This window comes from Erpetoichthys calabaricus, chromosome 9 (assembly GCF_900747795.2).
Source record: "Erpetoichthys calabaricus chromosome 9, fErpCal1.3, whole genome shotgun sequence".
Classification (NCBI taxonomy): Eukaryota; Metazoa; Chordata; class Cladistia; order Polypteriformes; family Polypteridae; genus Erpetoichthys; species Erpetoichthys calabaricus.
The window spans coordinates 170,337,312-170,358,403 of NC_041402.2; positions in this window are offsets into that span (position 1 = coordinate 170,337,312).

Here is a 21,092-nt window from a genome sequence, read left to right on the forward strand (position 1 = left end):
TGTAAAAGAGGCCACCTCACTCCATTTGAAGAGCCAGAGTCGGGAGGCAGAGGATGGAGCTTGCGATGGGAGGAGTGAAGGCGGCAGAAGAGAAAGAGAAAGAAAGGACTGAATTGACGGTGATTTGAGCACTGTATTGCATGTGCATTGTGTGCTGAATAAGTAAAGCATTTGTGTTTGGGACATTTGGCATCTGTGTTTGTTTGTGTCCAGGTCCTAGCACCACACTATACAGTGGAACCTCGGTTCACAACCATAATTCGTTCCAACCCGATTTGGTTGTGAACCGAAGTAATTTCACCCATAGGACTGTATGTAAATACAATTAATCTATTCCAGACCATACGAACTGTATGTAAATATATTTTTTTTAAAGATTTTTAAGCAGAAATATAGTTAATTAAACCATAGAATGTACAGTGTAATAGTAAACTAAATGTAAAAACATTGAATAACACTGAGAAAACCTTTGAACAACAGAGAAAACTAACACTGCAAGAGTTTGCGCTATAGCGCTACGAACCTCTCGCTAAAAACACTTTTTTTTAAGGGAAAAAAATGAACATTTGAAAAATCCATAATTTAATAAACCACCAAGAAAAGTAACATTGCAACAATGCATGCTACGAACAGATCGCTGTAAACAGAAGTAAAGTGGAGGTTAAAATCCAATAGAAAAAAAGTCTTCATTAAATACAACGAGGTTAAAACAATGCTCGAACCTCTCTCTCACTCGCTCTCTCTCACGCACGCGCTCGTGTGTGTGTGTGTCTCTCTCTTGTGCGCGCGTGTGTGTCTCTCTCGCGTGTGTCTGTGTGTGTCTCTCTCGCTCGCTGCACAGGGAATGCACAAGGAGAATCTGAACACGTGCGGAAACCGAAAAGGAAACTGGCTTGTTCGTATACTGAGTGTGTGGTCGTGAACAGATGCAAAAGTTTGGCAAACTTTTTGGTTGTAAACTGATTTGTACGTGTTCCGAGATGTTCGTGAACCGAGGTTCATTATATATAAAATCTAACGTCTGTCTGTCTGTATGTCTGTCTGCTTTTCATGAGAGAACTACTTAACAGATTTAGATTGTTTTTTTTTTCTGGAATTCGCTTGAACATTTTGATTTTGCGACTTCTCTCATCGTGCTAAGAATCACAGTTCGCATGCAGGAGCGATATATGCGTGCTAATCCGAGACAGAGGCTGTGGGCTGAGGGGCTGGGGAAGCGTGATGTCAGTAGTGGGGAGTCAGTCTACCTCTCAATTTGGAGCGTTACTTGCCTCCGCTTAGGTAGCGATACCTTTCTGTTTATTGATTTTTAAAGTTTTTCCTGTTTCATTGCTACACGGGTGTAGCTGCAGGGAACAGCTTGTAACTAATAAATTAGTCTTCTTTATCCAATTCAGGGTCACAGGAGGCTGGAACCTGTCCTGTCAGCATCAAGTGGGAAGGCAGGAGCCAACAGAGGACAGTGCTGGAGTACCCAAAGAAAAGCCCACAAAGACAAACCGAGAACATGAAACTGCACACAGATACTGTAAGAGGAGAGCACAGGACACTGTGTCCATATGGCATTTCTCATAAAATATTCAGCTACTACCATTATGCATAAAACAATGTGCACTAGAACAGGGACAGTGTGCCAGTCCATCACGTGTCAATGTATGCACAAATCCACATTCACACTCAGCTAATTATCTACCAGCCCTGGGCCCTGTGAAGGAACAAGAAACCTTTTCTCCTATTCCACTCATTGCAATATTCGATTATCTACACACTGAAATGATCAAGGTGAATCCCCACCCCCCCCACCCCAAACTCAACCTGCACTCCTTGCTCCTGGCCAAGATGAAGCGATCAAGTCATGTGCTGAAATCAAAAGTGAGAAATTCTGCACTGCTTGAAATGACCGGGTGTCCTTGCACTGCATTGTGAAAAGTATGATCATCTCTCCATTAAGGAGCTAAGTCATCCAGACGTATGTTGGGGGTTTTAATCCGGCACAGGATAAATTTAGAGTCAGCAGTTAAATTAACATGGATTTCTTTCAGGATCCAGGAGGAAAACCGGAGAAAAGTCAACACAAATACATGAAGAACATGCACACAAACAACATTTGAGGATACTGGATCCACTTGGAATTTCCATTAGTAATAAAGTATTAAACTACTACTGTCATAGACAGAGCAAGGTGCTCTAGAACATGGGCGGGGTGCCAGCTCATCATAGTACCCATGTATGCATGCACCCACATACATACTCAGCTAAAGCAAATACTTGACCAGTGTTTGGATCCTGGTTCTTATTCTTTGATTGGTTAATTTAATGTGCTTTGGGTCATAAATTGTAAATGTATTTAAATTGTAGCAACATTTGTTTTTCAAGCAGTCACTGGCTCTGTGGTTTTGAAAGAATGCTACAGGTAGCACCCTCTTCAGGCTGGATGAGGAGGCTGGTAGGTGTGCCAGCTAAATGATTTGGCATTAGCAGCAGCACAGTGGCATTGATGAGTCTTTCCATCCCACCTTGAAACAAAGCCCTGGCTTTTAACATTCGGTAACGAATGTTTCTTTAACCTGGTGGCTAAAATTTCTGTAGATCCTCCTACACATGTAATGCAAATCTGACAGGAATCCTTCCTTTTGAAGCATCACAAGAGCAGCAAACAATCAACGCAAGCCGTCGCAATCTTGTAGACTTCAAAGATTCATGGAGCCGCTTTCTCCTCAGCTTTCTCTGCGTGCTTTCAAAAAAAAGATATAAATACCTTGAGGACAAGTCAGACAAAGTCAGCTTTTAAAGAACATCATTGCAAAATGATTTGTGGTGTCCAAACTCTCGAAATCCAGATAAGTTATTTTGCATTTTTACTTGCTGAAACGCTTCTCCAGAGCCACCCTCTCCAAAGGCCTTAATGGGCAGAATGTGGAAAAGCATGCCGGCATGCACAGAGTGCCTTCAGTTTCCAAACAGATGCATTTAACACTGCCACCTGCCACAGCTAAGGTGGTAAGGAATTCTCAGCAGCAAATCCAAGAGTGAACTGAAAGAGCAGCTGAGATGCAAGTCATGAAGAAACAGCATGAGACAAACCAGGGGCACTTAAACTCATAATGTCCTGAATGTGTGTACTCTTTCAATAGGGAGTGGTGACTCTGAGGCTAGGGATCTGCATTGGTAATCAGAAGGTTGCCGGTTCAAATCCCGTAAATGCCAATAGGGACCCTGCTCTGTTGGGCCCTTGAGCAAAGCCCTTAACCTGCAATTGCTGAGCACTTTGAGTAGTGAGAAAAGTGCTTTATAAATGCAAAGACTTATTATTATTATTATAGGAGTAAGGAACCAAGACTCATTGCCACCATAATCTTCAGAATGTGTACTCTACCTGTAAGTCCCCATCTTGCACCCCAAAGCACGAGGCTGAATCTTAGTACTTTAGTAAAACCAGCTTTATTCAGCTTGAAACAGGAACAGTGTGGTTATTTATTGTAGCGGGATCTGCCACTCTCCTATACACAGACACAGCAATCAGTCAGGGTCATGGCCTGGCTAGTGGCCAAGTAATCCTGCTCCCTGCGTTTATAATGTTCCTTACATCACCCATCGACGGTAAGGGCTTATAGCACAACCGCAGTTGGCTCAAATCTGCTTTAGTATGTAGTATGCATGTAGTATGTAGTGTCCCCGGCAACTGATAAACTGTTTTCCACAGATATGGCGATTGTGCTACGGGACAAACTCTTCAGTGTGTTGTCCCATTGGGGGGAGTCCCCGAAGAGTTTAGAAACCTTACAACGTGATCAAACTAAGCTCAAATGAGGGCAGAGTTGATCTTGGCAGCATCAGGCACAAAACGGAAACCAAACCTGAAGTTGTCCGCTCACACACACAAGGCCAATTTGAACAACAGGGACAATAATAAATGTAACTGACCCGAACCCTACCTATCTATGAGAATAGGCAACACACTTAGGTGCTGTAACACAAGTGCGACTAGGAAGGAGCTGAGTGGACCAAGTGGAGGTAATTACCCGCCAGGCCAGGAGGTGGTGGGGTGCACTAAACCTACCTCTGTTATCTCTACAGACCAAATATGGGAAAACCTGCCTGATTTAACATCACTTTGGGTTGTGGAGCCCAGACTGATGTCACTTCCAGTTCATGGCTTATAAAGCCACCATTTTCCAAAACCTCATCAGTTCAGTCTTGGAACTCAAACCAAACAGATCATTCCTGTTTTCAATACCCTTTTGCAGCCAGGGACAATAAACGGGTGGCTGCCCCAAACCTTTTTTTGTGTGTTGCGACTACTTCTTTTACAGTGCTGTGTTAAATATCTTGCTAGCTTCGCCCACCATTCTTGCTCTTCTCTAGTCTATTATCCAACTCTTTACCCAAATATAAGTTTGTAGGTTTGATTACTGGAGGGTGCTTTTAATCCTTAGAGAGAAACTACTTCAGGACTGGTCTGTAAGCCTCTACTAGGATCTGGAATGCTTCAAGAATGTTCTGGAGCTGCCCTGACCCTGGCAGTTTTAGGTGTCCCTGCAACTGTGGGCCCCAGCTTTATATTAATGGATTAGGCCATATACCAGACAGTGGCCCACAGTGGGGATAAGAGAGCTTCGAGGACTGATAGTTTCTTGAGTCGCGGGTTGTCCCCATTTGGGTCAAAGATGGTCATGACTGACCATTGTATTCAAAGGGAAATGGTCATGTATAGTTTGCAAAGTTTGTTGCAATGGGTTACATAGAGCCCCTCACCTGTTTTGACTATTGACAGCGATTCTCCAAGGGGGACAACCCACTATGGCTGTCAGCAGAGATTCTCCTTCCCCATGGGGTCATCACGGTCAGGATCTTGAAGGCACAAAAAAGGGCAAGGATGAGTCATGAGAAAAAAAAAAGGTTTAAGAAAACCTGTTCTATGGTATATCCTGTGGACCCCCATTGAATGAGCCTACTTATACCTCATGAGTAGTAAGCCAACAGACACTCTCCATTATACTTAGGGAGAGTGCTGCCTGGTAGTACTTGTATAATGCTGACAATATGATCATTGCCAGTGCACTTAGCACCAGGACCTCTTACATACTGGCTCCTGTCCTGCACTACCAGAATTCCATGGTACCCTCCCTCACTATATAGACTGTATACAGTATATGCATGTGGCAGACGGCCAGTACCCTTGCCCCATCAGGACACCTTCTTAATGGAAAGACTGTGGGAGAGAACACACAGAAGGCATTTTTTCCCCAGGAACATTATATGGTAGCCCCCCCTGGGTTGCAGCGGTACATCAGATTCCACACAGGGCTTCATGGGAGTTGGAGTTCGGCACATCCCTGTTGGGTTCTGTGGAGGTGGCCAGGGGGTGCTTTAGGGTCTGTGAAGCCCTATTTTGTTGGGCTACCGCCTCACCCGGACCATGCTAACAGACCACCAAAAGTACTCCCGGGTGGGGGATAAACAAAAGTCTTCTGCCACTGCTTCAGGAGTGAGAGTCAGGAGGTAGAGGGACGAAACATTGCTGGAGGAGGAGTGGAGGTGGACAGAGGAAGAGAAGAGACAGAGAAAAGAAGGCAAAGAGAAAGTGCTATGTGCTATATTTACATATTGTGCTTTATACCATGCTGTGGTGTGGGAAATGACTGGGAAGAGTTTCCCACAGCAAAATAAAAATATGTCTTGTGTTTGAGGATCTTGTGTCTGTGCCTGTTTGAGTCAGGTTTGGGGAGATGAGTGCCCCCTACAGGCCACAGTATATAATATATGGCCAAACGTTTGTGAACATCCCTCCAAATTATTGAGATATTTTGTTGTTAACTGGTGCATAAAACCAGGTACAAGCCATGTAATCTCCATTGACAAACAATGGGTCAAACTGAAGAGCTCAGTGACTTTACATGTGGCACTCTCACAGGATGCCACCTGCACCACAAGTTAGCATGTGAAATGTCTGCTCTGCTAGATTAACTGTAAGTTCTGTTAATGTAAAGTGGAAGCATCAGGTGGCCACAACAGTTCAGCCATGAAGTGGTAGACCACGCAGACTCACAGAGAGGGGCCACAGAGCACTGAAGCACATACAGTAGTGAGTAAAAAATTCCAGTTCACTATTGCTTTAAATACGACTGAGTTCCAAACTGCCTCTGGAAGCAACATCAGTACAAGAACTGTGCATCAGGAATTTCATGAAAGTTAACAGAAGCCTACGATCACTATGCACAATTCCAAGGATCAGCCAGTGAAGGGTACTGTTAACGCTACAGCACACCATGATGTTTTAGATATTAAAGTCCTTCCTACTTTGTACAAAACCAGGTCCATAAAGACATGGAGGAACTTGAGTGGTCTGCATAGAGCCCTACTCTCAACACCTTTGGGATGAACTGGCACACTGATTGTAAGTCAGGTCTTCACAAATGCTCATTTGGCTAAATGGGCACCAACTTCAACAGAAATACTCCAAAATCTTGTGGAAAATATTCCCAGAAACATGAAGGTTGTTATAGGGGGGACCAACTCCATATTAATGTCTATGGTATTGACATGGGATGTCCAACGCCTCATATAAATTAGATTAGATTAGATTAGTTTTAAAATCCCAAATAAATAATAAATATAGAGATGACAGTCAGGTGTTCAGAAACACTTAAACTTTTGGCCATATAGGTTTATACATAAATTGGGAAACAACACTGAATGGGACCCCAAGGACACAGACGTTTAACTCTATCAGGGCGGATGTCGACTTTGTCGACTGCAGGGGTTGAGGGCGATAATCAGCTGTAAATGTCGATAAAACTCAACATTATGTTATAGGTAGACCATCTTTGCTACAAGGACTTTTAATTCTCATTGACTTGATGTCGAATCCCTGCATGTGTGTGAGTAGCGTAGAGTAAACAACGTCCAGAAAACAAAAGACAGGTAACTGGTTTTCTTTTTGTCTAGAAAGTGCCTTTCAGCTTATACTGAAAGTGATGAAGCAAACAGTACATAACAAGCCTGTGAATTTCCACACTGTAGAGGCTCATGGAACATAAAACAGAGTAACATTTGTTATAAATAAGTATTTTCTGTTGATTTGTGTGTGAAACCATTGCTTTGTGTGCTTTTTAGGAAACTGAGTTTTTTATTCAGCCCTAGGAAAAAAGGAAAAAAAAAAAGAGCCCTAAAAGAGTTGAACAAACAGGCCCACACTTACTCAAGCTGGGGCCGATTTGGAGTTGCCAGTAAATTTCCATTGATGCCATTAGATATGAACTCTATTATGTCGCAAAGTAGCGACCTATATTTATTTTATTATTTATACATATTTTAAGGCTTTATAAACCCTTCCCACACTCTTATAAACCTTTCTCACTCTTTTGTTAACCTTTCCCACACTCTTATAAACACTTCCTATGCTCTTAAACACTTTCTACATTCTTAAACACCGCAGACCAACACTGCACACTGCGCGCAGCGATCAGACGTCAATGTGTCTGCACTCGCTTTGTGAAGGGGGGTAGCTGAACTCACGCTGAGCAGAAATGGACTTTGTGCTGCTTCTGCCAAAATGCCTGCTTGTCGCTCTGCGCGTTAGGAAGGAGGAGGAGTGTGTGTGTGCGTGTGTGAGGGCTGAACGCATGTTCGCTCAAACCCCCCTCCCGGGAGGCGCAGTTCGCATTGTCAAGGGGGTGGGGAGCTGAATGAACGCTAAGGAGAAGTGGACTTTGTGCTGGCTTTGTGCTGCTTGTCGCTCTGCATGTCAATAATTTAAAAGCCTGTACATCACCAATTTTCCTGTCTCACTGTCTTGTCTTGCGTGAAGTTAAAATGTTTTATAATAGTGAGATGTTACTCATATCCTTAGCCCGACATCCACATATCATATGTGTTAACAAAGTGTGTTTTATATGTTTACATGTGTTTAAAGCATGAGGGATGGGTATTTTAAGGCTTAAACTATAAAAATGTTTATTTATATGGTCTTTCTATATCGCGGATTTTCTCCTGTTGCTGATGGGTCTGGAACATAACTTCCGCGATAGGCGGGCAATCACTTGTATTTAAAAACCCGCGAAGTCGTGAATCCGCGAAATGTGAACCGCGAAGTAGCGAGGGATTACTGTATACAAAAATAAATTATATAAATTGTATTGTATATGTGGGGGATAAAATGGAACTACTTGTAGGAACCTCCACACAGACCCAGGGCGAACATCCACTCCATCCAGACAATGCCTGGGAGCAGCTTTGGTTCTCAGGAATGCTGGATGTCTGATTTAGTAGTGTTAACCACTATGGTACCAATCAGTTGATTTTCAATAATAATAATAATAATAATCTACTCTCTATATATAAAATCCTAAACGTAAAAGTGCAAAGATTTTGTACAATGATTTTATGTGACGTTTTTTGTCACGCTTTAAATCGGGCTTATTTTAAAATCTACATATATATGTTTGCCATCATTCTTTTCAGAATTTATCGTTTATGTTGTTAGATTTTTAGATTCTTATTCTGTTTTTAAATTATATGCTAAAATATCAAGAACTCATGTCCCGCGAGACAAGACTTTGTGCCAAGAGATTTAACCACGCCCGATAAATAGTAGGACAGCTGCTGTACAGGCTTTTAAATGTTCGAAGTGCTGTGCAAGATGCAGATCACGCGGCATGGCAGCAGCAGCAAGCCAGCAGCTGATCGAGCAAAGATGAGGTAAAAAAAAACTGTATTTGTTTCCCATTGTATCATCGTTTAAGAAGGGGTTTCAGAGGAGCAACCGCATCTCCTTGGGGTGCGTTCAGCCCCCCTCTTCACAACACGAGCGACAGAGACGCGAAATGGCTGGTGCGTAGTGCAGGCCGGGGTGGGGGGGCAGTGAGCGAAGTGGGCAGGGGGCAAACCCCTTAGTAATAATAATAATATTCTAGAGTATACAAAACCAGCGAGACAGGTGACACATTAAATTAAATAATTACCAATGAATTAGACAGGATTTATCATGTTAAGCAATGTGATACATGAAAAAACTAACTAGATAGATAGATAGATAGATAGATAGATAGATAGATAGATAGATAGATAGATAGATAGATAGATAGATAGATAGATAGATAGATAGATAGATAGATAGATAGATAGATACTTTATTAATCCCAAGGGGAAATTCACAGTGAAGAAATTCAGAGGTGGTACAGGTTATATTGGATAGTAACAAACAAAACTAGATGGCACAAATTATTTTTATTAATAATGAGATACAATCTACACTGAAAATATCCTTCAGGCTAACATAAAAGACGAAATCAGCGATGTGGCCCACGTTACATTCTAGAATATTGAGAAGTGGCAACCTGCACATGTGGATTGTCACATGTCACACATGACGGTATTGACCCTATAACCCCATAATTATAAATAAGTCACATGAGGTAATAAGCAATTATCTAGGTGGCACAAGTCCTGTCTAATTAATCATTAATAAATTAAGTGGCACAGGTTATGTTAATAACCAATTTAAAAGGTGGCTGGCACCAGTTATATCATAAACATGCCAAGTCAAGTCAAATTTAGTGTTAGTTTTCCTCAGTACAATGAAATTCTTCCTTGCATATACTTGGGAATATTGTGCCATTTTTGTGGACTGTAATGCAGAAGCATTTGGTTGTCACAGCGCCATGTTCTTCTCTTCCTATCTCAGGCAGGGAAAAACGCAACCGAGAAGGAGAACCCCAAGAGCTGCGGCTACCTCCAGCCCATCCAGTGTCTGAACTTCAAAGACCTCTGCCCTTCGATCCGTGCCTTCACACTCTGGTGTGCCCTAATTTCTTTTTAGTACCCCAACTCCTTTTCTGAGTTCTTTGCTTGATGTTGCCTGTATTATAACAAATAAACAAGAATGGCGCAGGTCATATGTGAGCATCCCTGCAGCACTTTGGCTAGCACTTCCATATTCACAGTGCCAGTCTCCTGGGTGCAGGACTGGTCTATGCATGCACTGTGCACATCCTCACCATGCCTTGATGGTTACCTATGTGCACACATGTTTGACTCCAAAATCCCTTAATTAGAGGATACTCCAGATTAACCTGATTTAAGTGAGTGTTGGTGTTTCAGGGAGTGTGCCAGTGATTGAGTCTGATGGACATAAAGCTCAATTTTAGCTTATCCAGCTACAGGATCTTCTTCCAGTTCTCTTCAGGGCATCCCAAGTGCCTTCTAGCAAAGTCCAAGAAGTAATGTGTGTTCTTTCTCTTTGACACTCTCCCATAAGGCCGCAATGGGTAAATCACCTTAGCAGCATTTGTTGTCTGCACAGTTTCTCCAGTCTGATCCACTGTAATTTGTAACTTCTTCAGTGTTCTTCGAGGTTTCTTGGTGGCCTCCCTCACTCGTCTTCTTCTTCTTGCATAGTCACTCAGATTTTGTGGATTTCCTGATATAAGGAAGATTTACATTTCTGCCAAAACCTTATTGGTTGATTTAATGCCAAGGTATATTGATGACATGGATACTTTCTTGTCTCCATCCCCTCGACCACCTTCTCATGGAATTACTTAGAGTGTTCTTTTGTCTTCCTTGCGTAGGTTAGTCCATGATACTGACTGAGCACAAGTTAGACCTTCCATATACAGGAGTATTTAGAAGGCAGTCAGCTCAATCCCCAGACAGATGACGTTCATTGAACTAATTCTGTAGCTTCGAAAACCAAACGCCTGCCCCAGTGATGATACAGGTGTGTAAAGATAAAAGGGTGAGTTACTTATGCAATCAATTATTTCGTGTTTTATATTAATTAATTTAGACCACATTGCAGAGATCTGTTTTCCCTTTGACATTGTAAGGTCTTTGTCAAAAAAGCCAAATTAAATTAATTGTGATTCAATATTGTATAACAATAAAATGTAAAATGTCCAAGGGTTGAATACCTTTTCTAGGCACTGTCCACTAAAGCAAAGTTACTCATAAAAATAAAAACAAAGAAATCAGGGAATCTGTAACCATCGAAAAGACTTGAGAAGTCCATCCATCCATTTTCCAACCCGCTGAATCCGAACACAGGGTCACGGTGGTCTGATGGAGCCAATCCCAGCCAACACAGGGCACAAGGCAGGAACCAATCCCGGGCAGGGTGCCAACCCACCACAGGACTTGAGAAGTAATAATAATAATAATAATAATACACTTATCTTATATAGCTACCAGAATGGTTACAAAATTTACTTCAAAAGGCAAAAAAATAATAATAATTGAATGCATACTTGTTACCAGTGCTTTGAAAACGCAATAATGAAAAACACAACTCCCAGCCTGTGCCACTCATTAGCTGAACGTTACAATCCAAACTGAGTTTCCATTCATTTAGTTGCGTCGTTTACCACAAAATTCCTAAAGACTTTGATGAAGCCGATCTGGAGGCAGAACATCAGTTTAACAGTGGAGGACATCTAGTGGAAACTAAGAGAAGTGCATTCAAGGCAGATACTTTGGAGCAATTCTTCACACATGTAACCACGACAAACTCCTGAGCCATGCAGAAAAGAAAACTTTAAACTTCTGAATAGTAACGGCATGCGATAATAGGACAACGTAACAATCAGTCATTCAGATGAACTCAACAGACTGAAGGGTCTCCTGTTGTTTGTCACATTTCTTAAGTTCACATAAGCCGTATACTGTACGTGCATGTCTCAACATTTTCATATACTGCTGGGAGAGCAGGTGTGGACTGGAGTCTCTGGGGACGAGCCGAGATACCAGTGGCTCCATTTCTCTGCTAGAATATCTGCCTGCTGTTGCTTAACTTTACTTATTTATTTACTCATTCATTTATTTATTTATTTCTCATCTGTGGAGCTTCTGCTGGAGAGTTAGCAGAATGCTGTGTGATCTTGATTAGTTAAAGTGTGCATATGCTTCTCTATTTTTTTCATGTTCTACATGGTGAAAAAAAAAGAAATATATAAAGTAAAATAAAATAACTCACCAGTACCTTTGAATTGTATATAGAGTTTTCAGAGCAGATGAGACAACCTGGGAGCAATTAATCTAGCAGATGCTGGGTGCAATTAGCCACAGTGACACACAAAGTACTGCAGAGAATTATTACTCTAACTTTGATTATCGAAGGAAAATAATAAACAGCTACAATTAAATACATTCATTTCTTTGTACTGATTTACCTTAGTAGAATGTTTTGAAATGAAAATTTTAAATATGGTTAGACAGATACTGAAAGGCTTTTAATTAGATAGATAGATAGATACAGTGGTGTGAAAAATTATTTGCCCCCTTCCTGATTTCTTATTCTTTTGCATGTTTGTCACACAAAATGTTTCTGATCATCAAACACATTTAACCATTAGTCAAATATAACACAAGTAAACACAAAATGCAGTTTGTAAATGGTGTTTTTTATTATTTAGGGAAAAAAAAAATCCAAACCTACATGGCCCTGTGTGAAAAAGTAATTGCCCCCTGAACCTAATAACTGGTTGGGCCACCCTTAGCAGCAATAACTGCAATCAAGCGTTTGCGATAACTTGCAATGAGTCTTTTACAGCGCTCTGGAGGAATTTTAGCCCACTCATCTTTGCAAAATTGTTGTAATTCAGCTTTATTTGAGGGTTTTCTAGCATGAACCACCTTTTTAAGGTCATGCCATAGCATCTCAATTGGATTCAGGTCAGGACTTTGACTAGGCCACTCCAAAGTCTTCATTTTGTTTTTCTTCAGCCATTCAGAGGTGGATTTGCTGGTGTGTTTTGGGTCATTGTCCTGTTGCAGCACCCAAGATCGCTTCAGCTTGAGTTGACGAACAGATGGCGGACATTCTCCTTCAGGATTTTTTGGTGGACAGTAGAATTCATGGTTCCATCTATCACAGCAAGCCTTCCAGGTCCTGAAGCAGCAAAACAACCCCAGACCATCACACTACCACCACCATATTTTACTGTTGGTATGATGTTCTTTTTCTGAAATGCTGTGTTCCTTTTACGCCAGATGTAACGGGACATTTGCCTTCCAAAAAGTTCAACTTTTGACTCATCAGTCCACAAGGTATTTTCCCAAAAGTCTTGGCAATCATTGAGATGTTTCTTAGCAAAATTGAGACGAGCCCTAATGTTCTTTTTGCTTAACAGTGGTTTGCGTCTTGGAAATCTGCCATGCAGGCCGTTTTTGCCCAGTCTCTTTCTTATGGTGGAGTCGTGAACACTGACCTTAATTGAGGCAAGTGAGGCCTGCAGTTCTTTAGACATTGTCCTGGGGTCTTTTGTGACCTCTCGGATGAGTCGTCTCTGCGCTCTTGGGGTAATTTTGGTCGGCCGGCCACTCCTGGGAAGGTTCACCACTGTTCCATGTTTTTGCCATTTATGGATAATGGCTCTCACTGTGGTTCGCTGGAGTTCCAAAGCTTTAGAAATGGCTTTATAACCTTTACCAGACTGATAGATCTCAATTACTTCTGTTCTCATTTGTTCCTGAATTTCTTTGGATCTTGGCATGATGTCTAGCTTTTGAGGTGCTTTTGGTCTACTTCTCTGTGTCAGGCAGCTCCTATTTAAGTGATTTCTTGATTGAAACAGGTGTGGCAGTAATCAGGCCTGGGGGTGGCTACGGAAATTGAACTCAGGTGTGATACACCACAGTTAGGTTATTTTTTAACAAGGGGGCAATTACTTTTTCACACAGGGCCATGTAGGTTTGGATTTTTTTTCTCCCTGAATAATAGACACCATCATTTAAAAACTGCATTTTGTGTTTACTTGTGTTATATTTGACTAATGGTTAAATGTGTTTGATGATCAGAAACATTTTGTGTGACAAACATGCAAAAGAATAAGAAATCAGGAAGGGGGCAAATAGTTTTTCACACCACTGTAGATAGATAGATAGATAGATAGATAGATAGATAGATAGATAGATAGATAGATAGATAGATATGAAAGGCACTAAATAATAGATAGATAGATAGATAGATAGATAGATAGATAGATAGATAGATAGATAGATAGATAGATAGATAGATAGATAGATAGATAGATAGATATGAAAGGCACTAAATAATAGATAGATAGATAGATAGATAGATAGATAGATAGATAGATAGATAGATAGATAGATAGATAGATAGATAGATAGATAGATAGATAGATAGATAGATAGATATGAAAGGCACTAAATAATAGAAAGCAATAGCAAAATAAAAGCAAATTAGCCAACAAGAGTTTTGTATTTGTCAATAATTTTTTTTATTTGTTGGCATTTAATAATATTATGCTCATTTTCATGCTCTGTGCTGTTGCCAAGAGTGTGTTTTATGCAAACGAAGGAAGCAGTCGACATGATTGATGGGTCACGTGGATAGCACTAGTAGCCAATAGGGTGCATGGATGACTAAAGATGGGGTGGTGTCCTGGACAGGTGGAAAGAGACATGATCACATTGTGAAATGGAAAAAGAAAATCTGGTGAAGTTCTAGGAAGATGCAAAGCTCAATGATCATCAAACGCTGCTTTTTACTGTTGACTACCTGCATTATATGCATTCTGGCTCTCATTTTGGCTATCTAATCTGCTCCATTGACTTCCAGGCTGCAGAATGAGGGGGAATCAATCAACCCCAGCCCACGAGCCTGCAAACTCCAAGACAGACACCCCTGAAACGCCGCTTTTTTTGCTTGTGCAGTACCCCAGCAACAGTCTTAGATAGTGGCGCTTGAACTTCTAATGGGGAAGCCTCAGAAATTAGTTGTGACACTCGAAGCCACTGCTGCACATTCCATACTCTTCATGTTAATACATCAGTGTAACACCACTGAGCACTGTCACCATGTCCACTACAACCATGCTATACAAATACATTCACATGTGTGGACTATAAAGGGGGACCACCTACAACTGTTGAAAAACATGAAAAGAAATTCTGTTCTTGAGTGTACAATATAAACAGATGCAAATCATAAACATCTAATCTTGATAATAATAAACACTCATATTTCACATTATTCGTACTGATTCCCCATTTCAGTTAAAAAAACTACACTGCCTGTAAAACTGAATTTTGCAAAGAACATCAACAAAAGCCAAGTCACTAGGAAAAGCAGGAATTAATCTAATATGTTTTACTCATAGACAATTGCACATAGCGTGTTCAAGAGTAAGCAGCTCCAATGACCTAATGATATCATTATTAACTGACCGATACCTTTATCCAAGGTGACCTGTGACATTGAGATGCAATTGCTTACCTTTGTTTTGAGTTCCCAGTTGGAGCAAAGGCAGGTGAAGGGATCCCCCTCTGGGTCACACACTGTCACTAGCAGAATTTGGGCCTACAGCCTCAGAGTTTGAAGTCATAGATTTAAAGCCTTAACCAATGTGTCACTTGTCATTACTCCATGGTCAAAAATAAAAATAATATTAAAACTACAAATATGGTGGTACAGAGAAGCACTTTCTAAGTTCCATGGTAGGCTATTTCTAATACACCCGATTAACTGATGGCACAGTAAGTAAGCCCATTGTTATTGTTATTTTTTTTCTGCACAGATTTATTTTAATAGCTGGCTGGATTCAAGAGTATGTGGCTCCCAAACCCAGATGCCTCGCGTCTCTCCGCCACTTTCCATCATTTATCCGAACCTCCCGGGTTCCGCCTTACCGCTTCCTCTCGCATTTCATAATACTTTTCTTCCAACAAAGGCAGCAATTCAATTCTTTTTTTGATCCTACCTGGCGCATAAGGCCAGTCATACCTACGAGCTGGATCTTTTTCAATTTTAAAAAAAGAAAATGAGACATTGCACAAAGGAGCGGGGAGTAGAGCGATCTGATATTCGGCTGGATGAATACGACTTTGTCTCCGGTGTCGCTCGACTCCCATTTAGATAAGCAAGAAGGAAAGAATGGGAGGCAAAGCTGAGAAATTGGTGCGCACAGCTGTGTGTGACGAAAAAGAAAAAGGCAAAAAGAAAGACACATAATTATTTTTTATTCCCATTTTCCGGACTAGAAGCTGAATCAAGTCGTTAACGAGTGTGTATTAGCTTAGGAAAGAGAGCGGCAGCAAAGAGCGCCGAGGAGGTGAAGATCGTAGCTCAGTTTGAGTGGAGTCGCGTATAGAAAAACCTCAGTAAATCTTGGCAGCTACCATAAAAAAGGCGACATTGTCCCAAGATGACTTTGATTTGCAGATGCTCGCAGCACACGACACATACTGTACATGCATCCTTACATGCATGCAAACATAGATAAATGCACGTATACAGTGAATAGGTCCCAATGGGCGATTCTCGTATTAGCTGCTTTTCTGAGCGAGTCCAAAAATGTCGTCTGCTGATGATTGGCTGGAATACCCGGCGCTGTCCGAGGTGAGGTAACCGAAGCCTAGCGTGCGGTAAGAATGGGGAACGTGTGCAGAATGTGGCGGACACATTCACGTAGACACACACACAGAGCTTTGTATAATCGCTCATCCAGATCAAACCCTAATAACAAGGCTAACCCATTAGTCCGGATTTTCCAGCATTTCCTTCGCTACGTTATTTACCTGGTTATGATTTGCCATAGCAAGTTAAACTTACATTTAAAAATATTTCAAAGTCCAGGTCAAGACATATTAAGATGAATTACAGCTGATAATCCAGCAGGACTATTTCAAGATATCTTAACTTCATTCCAAGAAATCCTAAAATCACATCACTTTGTGATATGTAAAACTCATTTTATGATATCTCAATTGCATCATCGTTAATCTACAAATAACTTCTGTTCATTTCAAGATACCTTACGTGCATTTTGAGATATCTCCAATCCAGTATTTTCAACGGGTCTTCCTGTCAGTTTTAGATATTGTAAAATGTGTTTAAAGATATCTTAATTACCGGAGATCTCTCAAAATATGGAGCTACTGTATATTTCAAGATACATTCAAATGCATTTACAGGTACTGTATTTCAGAATATATTTTGGAGTTCTCAATAACTTCTGGATGTTATCTTGTACAATCTCAAAATATCCATCCATCCAACTTTCAACCCCGTTTATCCAGATCAGGCTCAGGAGAAGCTGGAGCCAATCCTGGAAAGCATCAGAAGTAAGGTAGGAACAACACCTAGAGAAGCCACCAGTCCACCTCAGAGTATAGTCAAGATATTTTAAATTGTATATCTTATATTATAACATTACTCACTTTTAAGATATCTAAAATATTTTTTTAGATCACTGTAAAAAAAAAAGTTACATTTCCAGTAAAAAAACTGGCAGCTGTGATTGCCAGACTTTTACCATAAAAAAGAAGGTGACAATATTTTTAGGTCTGCGGTGGGTTGGCACCCTGCCCGGGATTGGTTCCTGCCTTGTACCCTGTGTTGGCTGGGATTGGCTCCAGCAGACCCCCGTGACCCTGTGTTCGGATTCAGCGGGTTGGAAAATGGATGGATGGATATTTTTAGGTGTACTTCAAGTTAATTTACAAAGATCTTAAAATGGGATTTTAAAGGCACTATATAACAGATAGATAGATAGATAGATAGATAGATAGATAGATAGATAGATAGATAGATAGATAGATAGATAGATAGATAGATAGATAGATAGATAGATAGATAGATAGATAGATAGATAGATAGATAGATAGAATTTTATATGCACTTCTTTAAATTTGATTCAGTTTCAGAATATCTAAAATACATTTTCACTAATCTAAAATACAGTGAAAGACATCTGAAATGAGTTCACAGAAATCTCAAAACAACATTCTGCCTATTCTGGGAAATGTAAAATGTATTCCAAGACACCAAGAAATGACTTTGTCCTAATTATAAGACACTGTTATCAAATACAATTTGAATGATCTTAACTCTTTGTTAATGTCTTCATGCTTCACAAATGCTTTGCCTTATTGAGCAGAACAGGTCATCCCTCTGAAGCTAAGCATGTATTCGGGCTCAACCAGTTCTGGAATGGAAAACCAACCACGAAAATCTTTGGTTGCTGCTGGAAGAGGTGATGGTGAGGCCTGCAGGGGACGCTTACCATGTGGTCTGATTGTGGATCTCAATGCCTCAGTGCAGGAACACTGTGTTGTAAGAATGGCTCCATCCTTTAGCTAAGACGTAAAATCTAGGCCCTGAATCTCTGTGGTCATATAAATTTCCAGGGCGTCCTTCATAATGAATAGGGTGTATCCTGATGTCCTGGTTAAATTGCCCACTACGGCCTGGTCATTCTGACCATTTAATCATTTCCTGTCTCTAATTGGCTAATTATATATCTCTCTCTCTCCTTCACCACCTATTAGTTAATGTGTGGTGTGCATACAGATGCAAAAAATGGCAGCCGTCACATTATCCAGGTGGATGCTGCGCAGTACTGGTGGTTGAAGTGGCTCCCCATTCACTATGTTAAGCACTTTGCGTAGTGAGAAAGGTGTTATATAAATGTAAAGAATTACTATTAGTGGTCTTTTTTTGACTCGATTCTGACACCCTCCTTTAACTTTTCTGGGCATTCTCTTTTACTTCAGTTCATACCAGCACAGTATTCAACATCCATGTTGTACCATCTGAAAACACAGCACTCAACATTCTTGCTGAGCCACCTAACAACAAAGTAGTCTAAACCCCTGCTAATGTGCCTTTGTCATAGGCCACACAACCACAACAGAAATGAAGACCACCCCACCATTTTGAAGAGTTGTGCACTATTTCAAGGAGTTGGATGTGACATTTATACAGAGGCCTATGTAACGTCACTGATATGTTGCAGTGATTAACTGTATGAGCTGGCGTTCCATCATGTAAATGAGAAGCTGTTGGACCAGCTACAGGGAAGCCTATAAATACAGCAAGTCTACAAAGCTGAATTTTAATTCCATTCAGTGTGGCAATAGCAATCTTTCCACAAGAGCGATGTAAAGATTAAAAATCCAATTGGCTGTCAGCACCGGCGGTACAATACCACCCTCCTTGGCACAGACTTAGAAATTGATCCTTACCAAAAGTCCAAAGGGCATCACAATGGGACAGCAGACCATCAGTCCAGTTCATAACCCACATATCCAGCTCAGGGTTATGGAAAGATATTGCCCATATTAGCAGCGTAGGGCACATTATGGAGTCATTGATACAGATGTCAGCCATCTAGAGAACATATTTAGATTATAAAGTGCTTTTCATAGGGGGGAAAGGTCCAAAAGTGCATTGATGAATGGCTCAGGTACAAACAGCCCAAATACACTCTGAGGTGCCTTCCGCGAAGGCAAAGAGAAAAGTCGTAGACACTTATTTACAATGAAACTTTCTACTTTACTTTTTAACAAAGCCCTTCATTACTTTAGCCATGCCAACTTCACCCGCAGACTCCCCTCATGCATAATCAACTCTGTAACCATTAAAGAAACCCAGGAGGTGCAATTCTGGATGTAACACACAGAAAGACTTGGCAAGAAGCGGCTGTCACAATGAAAACCTCAAACTGCCATTTCTGTAGAAGTGCTGCCGGTGATTGGGAAGGTGAGGGGTGCTGATTCTTAATGAATTATGAGGATTATCAGCGTAAAGCGGAGGAAAGCCGCGTGGTCAAACCCCCAGAGCCGGAGTCGTGTCAGCTGACCTTGCAGAGGGGACTCTGTTCGCTGGGCTGACAGAGATGCTAATACACTTCTGCAGCTATTAATCAGAACAATGTCTCTGTCATAGTCTGGGTCATTAGAAGGAGAACGCTTATTTAATCAAATCCAAATAAAACTGCAGTAGGCCCATGCAGACTTGTTGGGGGTGTTTTATTTGCGGCAGCTGAATGGGAAGAGATGAATTTTTCAAAAATTCATTTGCCATTTAACGAGGCCGTCTGCATTTTATCAGTGGAGTTCTGACTCGTTGCTTGAACGTCTGACATTTGGGAGCGGTCGCGTATCTGTGGACATCCATCAAAGTGCAACACGTACCGGGAGCCGGCATGCGTTCAAACCATAAGCTTCCTGTCTCTGAGTGCCGTGCGCGCAATTGCTTTGCTCCGGGGTCCTCTAATCTTGAGCCACGGTGCCTAAGAAATCGATTCTCTCATAAACGTATTGATAGCTTGTATCACATATGATAACGATCCATCCCTTTCCCATTAAACTAAAGCGCACCTTTCATTTTGAACTGGTCAAGTTATTGATGTTTGTCCATCCCATACTTTTATGAGTGAGGAAACAGCATTGATTGTCAGTAACCAATGAATGACAATGAAGTTGACACAATATTATTATTAAAAATAATCATAATACAGTAATAGTAATAATAAAACCACCCTAAATGCCTACCACAGGCTGGCACGTGCCGCCATCAGCAGAGCCATACTGAACTATCACACCAATGTCATAGACTAACTTATTTACAGTCCCTCAAAGCAGTTTTAAGGTGGCTGCAGAAGACCACCAGTTTAAGGGAGGGTCCTTAACTTGTTTAAAGTTAATATGTTGTTTAGTTTACTACTGAGAGAAACATTAAATATGCCCCAATGCTGGCCTGACATATTTACAGATTTTTTTTTTTATTTTCCACATTCAGTGTACAGTGTACAGACCCCTTCAGACCCTTTCACTTTCTGAACATTTTATTGTGTTTTACATTTAATTTTAAATGGATACATGTGCCCTTTCTGCCCACCAATTTGCATTCAAAATTCCATAACGAGAAAGTGAGAACATGTTTTCAGAAAGATTTTAAAATTTATTAAAAATCAAAAACTGAAATTTCTCATGCATATGAGTATTCAGACCCTTAATTCAGTACTTTGTAGAAGCCCTCTTGGTGGCAATTTCAGCTTCAGTTTTTCCAAGGTAAGTCTCTACAAACTGTGCACACCTGGATTTGGGCCACTTATCCCATTCTTTCTGGCAGATATTCTCAATCTCCGTTAGACTGGATGGGATGTGTCTGTAAACTGCCATCTTCAGGTCTCTCCACAGATGTTCTCTGGGGTTTGGCTGGGCTATTCAAGGACAGTTACAGACTTGTCCTGAAGCAAATTCAGTGTTGTCCTGGCTGTAAGCGTTGGGTGATTTTTGTGCTTAAAAGTGAATTGTTACTCCAGTCTGAGGTGGTAAGCATTCTGGCG